Raw genomic sequence first — 11,710 nt, forward strand, 5'->3', positions numbered from 1 at the left:
TACCCGGCAACCCAGGAGTTACTCCTAAACACAAGAGGTGTTTTAGAGGGAACATTCCAAAATATTCTGCCATATCTTGTTATCACCCATATTACCTCCTCTTTTTATGGATAACTAATTTACTCAAAGATTAATAACATTATTATTATACATTATAGTTATGATCATTTTAAATGAAAATGAAGCAGGGGAAGACACATAAAATATTGGCAAGAAGAAAGCAAAGGGAAAATGGCGTCAAGTACATAGCACACACATAGAAGGCTATGAAGCCATGAAAATTATGAGCTAATTTTTAATGGTTTTAAAATATGAATGTTTTTAAAATATACCTTCACTCTGAAATGACATTTAGAAGATGTGTGTGAAAAAAAGTAAGTGATCAAAAATATAATGTGATGGAATCAGCTGGTGCCATGGTGGTTAAGGTGGCTGGATCCCACATGGTTGTGCCGTTCATGGCCCAGACCTGGCAATTTGCTTTCTCACTTTCTGTCTCTCTCACATTCTATCCCTCTCTGGGCAAATTAAAAATAAACAAATCAACTTTCCCACAAAAACTTTGGGCCATCACACACACACAGGATGGAAGGGCAAAGACTCTGCTGCGCTTCTGTTAAAAATACTCTAGCTCATCTTTTTGATAATAGCCATTTTATCAGATGTTAAGTGATATTAGATGTTAACATGATAAGACAATTTTTGGTCTTAATCTGTATTTTCCAAATAATTTGTGATACTATGCATTTTTATGAACCTGTTGCACATTCATATGTCTTCTTTTGAAAAATATCTGTTGTGGTCCTTTCCTCAGGACAAAGTTAGTCAAGTTATTTGTTGCCTTACTATTGATCTGTTTGAGTTCCCCTTAAATTTTTTATATGTTGCTCCTATCATGTCTGGTTTGCAAATATTTTCTCCCATGTGTAGATTGGTTTTGGTTTTTTGGTTTTGGTTTCTTTGCTTTCATGTTTCTTTTGCTGTACAATAAAATTTTAGTTTGATGCAATCCCATGTGTCTGTTTTTGCTTTTATTGCCTGTGCTTTGGAGTCCATATCAAAAAAATCATTGTCCAGACCAATATCATAGAGCTTTTCCCCTACGTTTTCTCCTAGTAGTTTTACAATTTGAATTGATTTGTACAATGTGTAAAACAAAGATCCAGTTTCATTGCTCTGGATATTCAGTGTTCTTGTCACCAATTTTTGAAGAAGATATTATTTTCCCAGTGTAAATCCCTGGCACTCCAAGCAAAAATAAATTAACCGCATGCAATTATTTCTGGGTCTTCTATCCTGCTCCGTTGGTCAATGTGACTGTTTTGGTTCAGAAACATGTCATTGTTATTAAATAGCTTTGATTACAACAAATATTTTTATTTTATTTTTTACACTTAGTCACTGTGTATCATTATAGCATACCAAATTTTCAATTAGGAGTGCAATGTCTTTAGCATTATACTTTTTACTCAAGAGTGATTTAGCTAATTGGGGTCTTTTGTGGTTTTATATAAATTTTCTAATATTTTTATCTTTTTTGTGAAAAATGACATTGAAATTTATTGAATTCTAGATTTTAGTGAATTTTGTTCAATCTATATAACAATATTAATTTTCCAGTCCATGAATATGAGCTATCTTTCCATTTATTTGCATTTTCCTAAATTTCCTTTATCAGTGTTTTACAGTTTTCAGAACATGGGTCTTTCACTTTTTTATAGCAATTGGCAGATTTTAATATTCAAGAAAAATTAAGTCCATCATACTCATTAAAAATACAGGACATTTCATGCAGACGTGAATCTTCAATTTCAACCTTTGTGGCAACTTTTAGACCGAGAGTTACATATAAATACAGTACATTTTACAGTGCCCAAACTTCACAATTTCACACTGTGATTTATACAGCTACTCTATAGTTTACATATCCCACCTTGCTTACTTGATTAAGATACTCTAAATCTGCACCACTTCAGAATATGAAAAATTTTTTTAAAAATACAATGACCTATCTCCTGTCACTTTATGAAAATGAATGAAAACATTTGTGTATAACACCAATTTAAGGAAAAAATTTAAAATTTTAAGGCTTACACTTTAGTAGGTAAGTCTAAACAAAAGAAATACAAAGGTAGACAAACCCTCCAGTGATACTTCTATATTGATTGATATATTGTATTTTCAAGTTTAGAATAAATTAACTAAAAATGCCATAAGAATAAAAGTGATACATATTTGTGTAGAACATTTAAAATATATCCATGATGTAAGGAAAAAACTACAAACAAATTAAATAACTGATTTCATAATTACTTCAATGTATGCTCTAATTTAAAAACATGAAAAACATTATTAAAGAATGAGGTCTGATAGCAAAAGAAAATTTTAACTACCAAAGCCAACTGACCAGTGTTTTGCCTCTGAGGAGAAAGAAAAGAAAAAGAGGGGGAAGGAGTCATTTGCTTTGAATTAAGTTCTACAAAAATGAATACTAGTCAGAGAATAAAAAGCATTTCTAAATACATAAAGACAGCATGCATTCCTATCTGTCCAATGGATTTTTTTAAATACTGATGCTCCTTTTATGTTTTTTTTTCCCCTTAAAAATTTTTCAGTGGGCAGGGTAAGGGTGATTTTTGTCTTGCAATTAATTTCAAGTTCATTTATATAGGTAATGAGAGTCCCACAAAATGAATATCTGCCAAGTCTTGCAGAAGACAAAAGAGAAATAGCTTTGTTTCTTTTAACATTTTACAGGTTTACCAACTTTGATAAAAGAAATGAGTTCCATGGCATTCTCTACTACACAGTCAGAGTAAAGGTCGCAAAGGCTCCTCACCATGTTTAGAAAAGGTCTCTTCACTAGTGAGATGCCAAATTGGGTTAAGACTCCCCCAACCTAAGTGACAACAAAGGGCTAAAGATTTATAAGTAAGTTTCCTATTAAAATGTGCTGCCTGCGTATTTTTTAGATTAAACCCATGTAATCCAAATTGCCACAAAGGTCATTTAAAGCAATAACAATCAGCTGTGAAAAAATTCAACAAGCATTCTTCATTTTTTTTTTTTTTTTTTTTTGCTATAGGGCGCGTGTGCTCGCCAGACAGACAGAGAGAGACATAGAGACAGAAAGCGAGAAATCACCCCCCAGGGGCGATGGTCACGCCACAATCCCTTCTCCTCCATTCTCCTCTCGGGATCTTGGGCACACACGCACACGTGCCCGGCATGAGTTTTAAGCCACCGGGTCCGGGAAATGAACCGTGGTCAACTACGTGGGAGTCCAGTGACATAGCCATTATGCTAACTGCTGGTTCCCAAGCATTCTTCCTTTTTCTGCAAGAAAAAGTTAAAACATTAGTCACTTCTACTTTCTAAGCTGGAAATAGAATAATATCCATAAAAATATAAAAGAAAACTCACTCCAATAAAGATCTGCTTGAGGTAGAAATTTAAAGCAGCATATACTGTTTAACCTCCATTTATGGGGGAACATAATTGCTGTTAATAGGAAATTGCATTAATGGCTGCTGCTTACAATATCAAAGACACAAACCATGGGCAGTAATTTATCCCTGAATTTCATATCCAAAACGTCCTGACAGTTTTTATTAGTATATATTTGTTTTAATGAGAAAAAATGTGCTTGCTTTCATAATCCAAATAATCTAAAGAATTGTAAACATCACATGGACAAACTGTATTCATTTAAAATTTGAAATCATACATTTCTAATGGACAAATTTGATTATTTTCTGTTTCCTAGCAGTACCTTTAAGGCTTTTGTGCCTCCCTTAAAATGTTGAGATCTCATACATTTCAAAGTGATCTATGATGAATATCCTTTCGTAGAGCATTCAGTTTAGTGTTGCCCAAAGATATTAATTTCTCAAGTACTTGAATGCATTTTACTGTCCCATGATGCTATTAAATTTAGCGTTTCATTAAAAAAGAAATGTTTGATGTTTCTTTAAATTCAGTTGAGCTAGGAACAAAATCAAATAGTTTGAACGATAAAAGGACAGGCACACATTTATGAATAGATTGTGGAGGTCTAAAGTGAACAGAAATCCCAATTTCAGATATCGAATATTATAGACTCTTGAAAAGTAATATGTGCCATGCATTCAAACCAACAGGAAAGAACTTTATTGTGGACTTCAATATTATTAGTCTTTAATATAGCAGACTTTCAACGGACAACTTCATGATGACACTGGAGATTAGGTTTTCTCTTCTGAAAGACAATTCTAAGCTTCAAGGAAAAAGTATACTTGAAGACATTTCCTCCATTTTTTATTTAGTACAAATCTGCATAGCAAAGTATATTTCTAAAAAAGCAATAGACACAGTAAGAAAATAGACACTACTTCTAAATTTGTTAGGAATAAGAAGCCACCACCAATTTGAGGTTGTGTCCTGACATCACTGATAGTTGACGTGTTTATTTCAGCAATTCCTCTTATTAAACTTTTTTTCTGGGTGATACCACTTGAGGTTATTATCGTGGTTTATGGACCACAAATACGACACAGTCATAATAGTTTTTCATCATGGAGAGATCATTCACAGTATACATTGACCAAACAGATTTTTTCCACCTCTACCTGGAATCCATACTGCAAAACGACATCGTATATCCTCGTATCTCAGCTCTGTGCAAAGTTCATTTGCCAGATTTTCAAAGTGGTACAAGAGGGGACTGCATTCAGAATAAATCTTCTGAAAAATATCCCATTATCATAGAAAAGTTAGAACCAGAAGGAAGACTGTGAGCGTCAACATCAGGGGGAAAGATGGGTCAAACTTGATCAGTGGATCTCCGGTTATTGCTAAACAGATGGATCCAAGGATACAGTTTATTAATTTCAGAACATCTATTGAGTACAAAGTAGGAAGAAAAGAGGAAAAAAATAAAAACCCTCCATTCATTTCCTTGACAAGCATAAGCTAGCATAGCTATTTCCCAGGCCAGTCTTCCTAGTCCAGTACCAGGTACTAGAACATTTACTTTGGAAAGATCTCACCACCACAAGCTGAGAAGATTGCCCAAGAAGATGAGAATAATATACAGAAATACTACGTAACATTAAACGTCCAAACATCTGGATAATTGGTATGCCAGAAGGCAAAGAGACTCATAAGGGCATTGATAATCTATTCCATGAAATCCTACAAGAAAACTTTCCAAACCAAAAGAGGCATTCAAAGATCCAGCCCCAAGAAATACAAAGGGCCCCAGATACAATCAACCCAACAAGATCTTCTCCAAGACACAGTATAGCCAGATTGACCAAAACCACAAAGACAAGATACTCAGACTGGCAAGAGAGAGATATCAAGTTACCTACAAAGGATACCCATCAGACTAATAGTGGACTTCTCACCCAAAACAATGTGAGCAAGACAGAATGGGAAAATACATTCAAAGTGTAAAGGAAAAACCAATTTCAACCAAGAATACCATAACCAACAAGATTATCCTTCACATGGGAAGAAAAGACAAGAACATTCTCAGATAAACAGAACCTGAAAGAATTTACCAACACCAGACCAGACTCCAAGAAGTTTTCAAGGGAGTGCTATAAAAAAAAAACAGGAAAATTAAATACAGACACACAGAAATAAGAGTTCAAATACTAAGAAAATGGCCAAGTCTGGAGTTGAATATTATATCCAGAATTTAATTGAGATGATCGAACTACAACAGAAGATAAAGTACATGAAATGGAACTGGTGAAATAGCATTTTATGACTTTCGATTAAAACATTGCTGATTTTACCCTAGGCTTTGTTTTCTAGTTTTAAGGATTTTTGTCCTGTCTTGAGCTGCTGATAGGTTCATGTACCTACTATTTGAATAGAATCCTAACTTGTTTCCTGGATTTAAATTTTAACCAAAGTTCCTTAGCATTTCTTTGATTTATTAAAACTAAAACTGCTTTTCTTGACATTAAAAAATATATTTAAAAATATCATTTAATGACCATAGTAATCTATATAGTATCAGCTAGGTGCTACCTTATAGTATATTCATTCTACTCAGAGTTTTACATCTAAAATCAGGCATGTATTCACAGATATGTATATACCAGCCGAACCTGCTATTGAATATAGTTAGATTATTTAAGAAATTTTGTGAATTAGGAGCAGCAGTTAGTGTAATGGCTATGTTGCTGAACTCCCATGTAGTAGACCACGGTTCAAGTCCTGGACCCGGTGGCTTAAACTCACACCAGGTGCGTGTGCGGGCATGCCCAAGATCCTGAGAGAAGAATGGAAGAGAAAGGACTGCAGTGTGGCCATCGCCCCTGGGGGATGATTTCTCGCTTTCTGTCCCTCTGTCTTTCTCTGTCTGTCTGGTGAGCAAATGTGCCCTATAGCAAAAACCTATCCAAAAAAAAAAAAAGAAAAATTTTGTGAATCAATAAAATGTGGGGAGAAAAAAAAATGGAAAACAACTGAAGACACCTGAGATAGTGTGGGAGGAGGGCAGGAAATGACAGAGGGTGAGAAATAGGGGGAAAAATATATATATAGACACACATATATGTGTGTGTGTGTACATATATGAAACTAAACATGGAAAATTATTGATGAAAACATATGATTAAGCCACTATGCAGTATATTCTGGATGGGAAATCACATTTTGTATGCTAGGATGATGCTCAGGGAATTAATGCAAATTAATTAATCAATTAAAAATTATAAAAAAGGAAAAAAATATTTACTCTGAAGTAATTTTTGTTATTGTTATTGATTTTTTTTCTGTAAAGCTTTTTGTTAGTGTATAGGAAAACTATTGAATTTGTATATGGACATTATATCCTGTAACATTACTAAATTCATTTATGAATTTTAACGGTTTTGGGGGTAAAGATCTTAGGGTTTTCCATATACATGACCACATCAAAAACAGAAATAATTGTATTTATTATTCAGATGCCTTTTATTTATTTCTTTTGCCTAATTCTTTGGCTAAGACTTTCAGTGTTACATTGAAAAGAATGGTGTAAACGAACATCCTTATCTTATTTCTGATCTTAAAGGAAAAGCTTCCAACTTTTCCCATTGAGTATAATATCATCTGTGAGTATGTAATACACAGTATTTATGGTCTTGAGGTACTTTTCCTCTATAATTTTTTGAGAGTTTTTATCACAAAGTTGAATGTTTCAGATGCTTTCTGTATCTATTGAGATGGTATGAATCTTATCCTTTTTTTTTCCCCCAGAGGTTTTTGCCTTAGGACAGGTGAGCTCTTCAGAAAGAGACAGACAGACAGACTCAGTGAGAGGGAAACTGAAAAATCACCCCAGTGGAGAAGGCTACACCGAAATTCCTTCTCCATTTTCTTCCCAGGATCTTGGGCACGGGCGCCCTCGTGCCCAGCATTATTTTTAAGCCACCTTGTCCAGAACTCTAATGGTCAAGCATGTGAATGTCTGGTGATGTGACAACTATGCCACCTGCTGGCCCTATCCTTCATTTTGTTAATGGAGTGTATTACATATATATATTTACACATGTTGAACCATTCTGGCATCACAGGGATAAATTACATTTGATCATGGCAAACGATTATTTTAATGTAATGTTGAATTTGGATTTCTGGTAATTTTGAGAATGTTTACCTCTAAATTCATCAGGGACATTGACCTATAATTTCTTTTCTTGTGGTGTCCTTGTTTGACTTTGGTATCAACATAATACTGGCTTCATAAAATAAGTTTGTAAATATTCCTTTCACTTCAATTTTTTGGAAGAGTTTAAGAAGAATAGATATTGGTTCTTCTTTAAAGATTTAGTAGAATTCAACTATGAAGTCATCTAGTCCTGGGATATTTTTTCTCTATGGGAGATTACTACTGATCAAATCTCATTATTCAATTGGTGATTGTGATCCAGTCAGATGTTTTCTCTGTGACTCAGTCTTAGTAGGTCCCATGTGTCTACAAACTTCCCTCTTTCTAAATTACCTACTTTGTTGGTATATAATTGTTTGAAGTCTCTTTTACAAACAGTTTTTTTCTGTGATATCTGTCATAGTACCTCTTCCTTCATTTCTGACTTCAAGATTTCTCTCCTTTGTTTTCTAGTTTGACTAGCAAAGGGTTTTTCAATTTTGTTCATCATTTCAAAAAACTAGGTTCTGTTGGATTTTTTTTCTATTGTTTTTATAGTCTTTATTTTTTCTATTTCTGCCCTGATATTTATTATTTACTTTATTCTATTATGTTTTCTCTTAATTTTACTTATTTATTTATGCATTGAGAGACAATCTATTTCTGTCCTGATATTTATTATTTCCTTTATTCTATTATGTTTTCCCTTCATTTTACTTATTTATTTATGCATTGAGAGACAGAAGGTACCCTTGGCAGTGTTGCTCTATGCTACAACTCCACCCAGCCTCCTGGCCAGCCAGAATCACCAGCCTATAGATAACACCCAGGTTCAGGTCAACCAGGAATTCAAACCTGGGCCTCCAGGTGGCACTAGTATTCCACAGCAGCACTCTACTACCTGTGCCACTGAAGTTGGGCTTCTTTTGCTAACTTTGGACTTATTTGTTCTTTTTCTAGTTCCTTAAAGTATATTCTTAGATTTGTGTTTATTTGAAATCTATCATATGTGTATATTATATATATATTTTTAATGCTTAATGTTATAAATTTCCATTTTAAAGAATTCTTTTATTGCATACCATAAGTTTTAATAAGTTATATTTTTAATCTCAAAGCACTGCTTTTATTTCCTTTTTTTACTTCTTCAGTGAAACGCTGATTGTTTAGGAGCATATTGTTTAATTTTCACATATTTGTGAAGTTTCAAAAGATTTTTTTAGGTATTGATTTCTAGTTTTATGCCATTGTGATCAGAAAAGTCTTTTTTTATATCATTTCAATCCCCATAAATTTGTTCAGACTTTGTTTTGTGAGACTGGCTCCTTGGTTCATCAGTGATGCACTACTTAAGAAAAGCCAGATCCCACACGGCAACTGCAGTTCGAATCTCTGGCCAGCTAAACCTAAACCATGCCAAGTATACGTGCAAGTGCTCAATATCTAATGAGCTGAAGAATTGAAAGAAGAAGATTGTGGCATGACCAGATCCTGTGGAGGGTGCAAGTATACATGCAAGTGCTCAAGATCTAATGAGCTGAAGAACTGAAAGAAGAGGATTGTGGCATGACCAGATCCTGTGGAGGGTGCTCGTCTCTCTCTTTATCTCTCTATCTCTCTCTTATCCTCACATTCACACGCATGCACTCCATCATGAATAAACAAATCATTTTTTAAACAGATTTGTTTTGTGTCCTAACATATGATCTATCATGCAAGTGCTCAAGATCTAATGAGCTGAAGAACTGAAAGAAGAGGATTGTGGCATGACCAGATCCTGTGGAGGGTGCTCGTCTCTCTCTTTATCTCTCTATCTCTCTCTTATCCTCACATTCACACGCATGCACTCCATCATGAATAAACAAATCATTTTTTAAACAGATTTGTTTTGTGTCCTAACATATGATCTATCCTGAAGAACGTTTCATGTGCTCTTGAGAATATGCATTCTTTTTCTTTTGGATTCAATGTTTTCTATATGTCTGTTTCTTATGGTCTAAAGTGTAATTTAGTCTAACATTTCCTTTTTCGCTCTAGGGCACGTGCGCTCACCAGACAGACAGAGAGAGACATAGACACAGAAAGCGAGAAATCACCCCCCCAGGGGGGATGGCCACGCCGCAATCCCTTCTCCTCCATTCTTCTTTCAGGATCTTGGGCACACACGCACACGCGCCCAGCGACGCGAACCGCAGGTCGACTACATGGGAGTCCAGCAACATAGCCATTACGCTAACTGCTGGTTCCCTAACATTTCCTTTTTGATTTTCTCTCTAGATAACCTTTCAATTGTTGAAATCTGGGTATTGAGTCCTCCTATTACTGTATTGCAGTCAGTCTCTCCATTCAGATAACAATAATTGCATCGCAAATTTACATGCTTCAAATTTGGATGTATATATACACATATATACAATTGCTATAACTTCTTAATAAATTGATCTCTTTATTATGGTATATAGCTATCTTTGCCTCATTTAACAATTTTTGATACGAAGTCAATTTTGTCTAAATAAATTTAACTACCTGTTCGCTTTTGGTTTCCAATCCATGGGGTATCTTTTTCCATCTCCTTACTCTTGTCTATGTGTATTCTTACTGATAAAAGTAGTCTCTTGTAAGTAGCATATAGTTGGGTCTTGTATATTTTATTCATTCAGCCATTCTGTTTGTTTTATTAGGAAATTTAATCTATTTCCGTTCAAGATAATTATTGGTAGGTAAGAATTTGATTCATTTTTCAATTTGTTTTCTAGTTTTCTAGGTAGATTTTTCTGTATTTTTCCTTCTTCCCTTCTTACTGTCTTCCTTTGTGTTTTGGAGATTTTATATGGTAGTATATTTTGAATCTTTCTTGTGCAATTATTATAGGTTTTTGCTTTGTAGTAATCATTAGGCTTACATGATCCATCGTCTACTTATAACAGGCTATTTTAAACTGATAACAACTTAAACTGCATACCAAACTCTACAATTTCAGTATTCTCCCAACGACCAGTTATAACACTGATGTCAAATTTTTCATCTTTTTGTAACATATTGCTTAAAAATTAATCAAAGCTACATTAGTAGTTTTATTTTTAAACTCTCAGTAGAGATAAAATTGTATTTTATACCACTTTCACAAGATCAGAGTATTTCAAATATGATTATGTATTACTTTCACCACTGAATTATTTTCCTTTCATGTTGGTCTAGTCTGTTCTGCTGAAAATACCCGAGTCTGGGTAATTTATAAAAATAGATATCTATTTTGCTCTTAAGTTTACAAAGCCTTATCTGATGGTAGTCTTGCTGTTGCATTATACCATGGCAGAAGGCAAAAGTGCATGCGTCTGCCTGTGTTTCTCTGTCTGTCTCATTCTGTCTCCCTATAAACCCACAAAGACAAAATGGGGGCTTCGCCCTGATGCCTAATCTCTTCCCCAAAACCCTGCCTTTTAACACTATAATCAGATTAAATCTTCCTTAAATATCTTCACATTACAACCAAATTACAGCATATGAATTTGGGGGGACACGTACAAACCACAGCAAATGTTTTATGTTATTAATTATCAGCCCTTCACTGCAGCTTAAAGAACTTTACCAAATCTTGCAAAGCAGTCTTAGTGATCTGACTTTGGTATTGAGACGCTTTATTATGATAATTCTGGGCATGATTTTCTTTGAGCATTTCCTGCTTGGTTTTGCTAAACTCTTAAATCTGTAAATTCATGTTTTTTTAATACATTGTGGAAGTTTTCAACCATTATTTGTTCAAATCTTTTTGTTATACCTCCCTCCTCTCTTCCAGGAACTCCACATCAGGGATGTGAGACGTTTTTATATTATCCTTCCGTTCATTTTCTTCTAAATCTTTTCAACTTCTGTTCTTCAGAGTTGATGATTTTTGTTGATTTATCTTGAACTTCACTGTCTCTTTCCTTTGTCATCTCCATCTAAGACTGACCCAGCCCCATAAATATTACACTTCAAATATTTTGTTTACAGTTTTTAAATGTCCATGTCATTCTTTCTGATAGTTTCTATACCTGTACTGAGAACTTCTATATTTCTATCCATTTAAGGTATTGTTACTTT

The 11,710-nt window shown here is 34.2% G+C and overlaps 1 pseudogene; it reads right to left on the reverse strand.

Annotated features, from left to right (window-relative positions):
- Positions 1–4,501: 4,501 nt before the first annotated feature.
- LOC114007982 (carnosine N-methyltransferase-like) lies at positions 4,502–10,665 on the reverse strand (annotated as a pseudogene).
- Positions 10,666–11,710: the final 1,045 nt, after the last annotated feature.

This window comes from Tupaia chinensis, unplaced genomic scaffold (genome assembly GCF_000334495.1).
Source record: "Tupaia chinensis unplaced genomic scaffold, TupChi_1.0 Scaffold000037_21, whole genome shotgun sequence".
NCBI lineage: Eukaryota > Metazoa > Chordata > Mammalia > Scandentia > Tupaiidae > Tupaia > Tupaia belangeri.